Source organism: Cynocephalus volans, chromosome X (assembly GCF_027409185.1).
Source record: "Cynocephalus volans isolate mCynVol1 chromosome X, mCynVol1.pri, whole genome shotgun sequence".
In the NCBI taxonomy this organism is placed as follows: Eukaryota; Metazoa; Chordata; class Mammalia; order Dermoptera; family Cynocephalidae; genus Cynocephalus; species Cynocephalus volans.
Window position 1 is genome coordinate 148,891,223 of NC_084478.1, and position 1,627 is coordinate 148,892,849.

Sequence of the window (1,627 nt, forward strand, 5' to 3'; positions counted from 1 at the left end):
CTTAGCCAGTTTATGAAGCAAAGCAGGGTGGGGATGAGTGTCAACATCCTTGACTCTCATGATCTCAGGACTACCTTGGTGGTGGGTGGGTTGTTTCTTTCCAGCTGAAGATGAAGCACGGGGAGTCCGTTCCTAAAGTAGTGTGGTGCATTGAATTATGTGCCCTCCAAACTCACTGAAGCTTGAATTGTGTCCCCAAAGTATTATGTGTTAGAAACTTGGCCCCCACTGTGACTGTTAAGAGGCTTCTGCATTTAATCTGTTGAGATGCATTGTTTTAGTGGAAGAACATAGGCGAAATTGGGCCTCACACAGATATGTCATTGAAAAGTGATAAAAATTTTAACAGTCATTTAAATTTAAAAACAAAACAAAACAAAACAAATTTGAAGACAATTTAAAATACAGAAAAAAGTTCAGGCCAAAATTTTGGAAGAAGACCTATATTTAAACGATTAAACCTGGTGTTTGTGACACTTTTCCCTTAGAGATGTGCATTAATTCTATTATAGGTGGCTGAGAGGCTCTTTTACAAGCCTTGGAGAGACTCACTGGCATAGGGCTGAAAAAATTGTAATTCCGGACACAACAGCACAAAAAGAGGGATTGCTGTAAATCTATCCTGGTTCATGTTGAGACTCCAAAAGGCTGTAACCTGGGAAGCACGCAAAAAAAACTAAAACGTATTAAGAAACAGGCAATGGCTTACCTGTACTTATGTTGTAAGCCTGAGGCCTCTTCCATCCTTGTGAAGGGAAGCACTAAACCCTGTTTCTTTCATACAACTCTTAACAGCATTTTTAGATAATTGTGGACATTCTTCTTTGGTACCACACACAGTTCAACAATTGGTAATTTCTTCGAGTTTAGTTGCAATGTGGAATCAGAAACCTTATTATTGATCTTTCCATACTTTGTTCCATGAAAATCTGTCGGTCTGAATGGCTCTTTTGTTCACAGATGATTTTGTAACATCACACATTGGTCAACTGGAAAACAACAACAACAACAACTCAGTCCCAGACATTTCCTAGAGTGACCCCCAATGAGTTACACCCTTGTAGAATTCTCCTCTCCTTGAGGGCAGGCAAATCCTGTGACTTGCTTTTAAACAATAGACTATGACAAAAGCGAAGGAATTTTGCATATGTTATGGAAGTCTCTAATCAATCGACTTTCAGGTGGGAGATTATCCTGGGTGGGCCTTTCCTAAACAGACCTCTTCTCTTCTGACCTCTCTCCTCCTCTCCAGCACACCCTTCTCTGGCTTTGAAGAAACAAGCAGCCATAAGTAGTATAGCAGCAAGAACTTGGATTCTGCCAGCAACATGGGGGAGCTTAGAAAAAAGATCCTCCCCACAACTCCACATGAGAAATAAGCCTGGCTGATACCTTGGTTGCAGCCTTACGGCGCCCTGAGCTGAGGACCCAGCTGAACCCTCCCAACTCCTGACCCACAGAAACTCTCAGATAATACTGTGTGTTGTTTTACAGCCACAACATTTGTGGTAATTTGTTAGTAGCGATAGGAAACTTAAATACTGAATTACACAGATCTTCTGAATGTCTTCACATTTATTATAGAAATAACATCATCTTTGTTAATGTCACTATTGATCTCAGATAA

The 1,627-nt window shown here is 40.5% G+C and overlaps 1 pseudogene; it reads right to left on the minus strand.

Moving 5' to 3' along the window:
• Positions 1 to 669: 669 nt before the first annotated feature.
• On the minus strand, positions 670 to 788 carry LOC134368841 (U6atac minor spliceosomal RNA; annotated as a pseudogene).
• Positions 789 to 1,627: the final 839 nt, after the last annotated feature.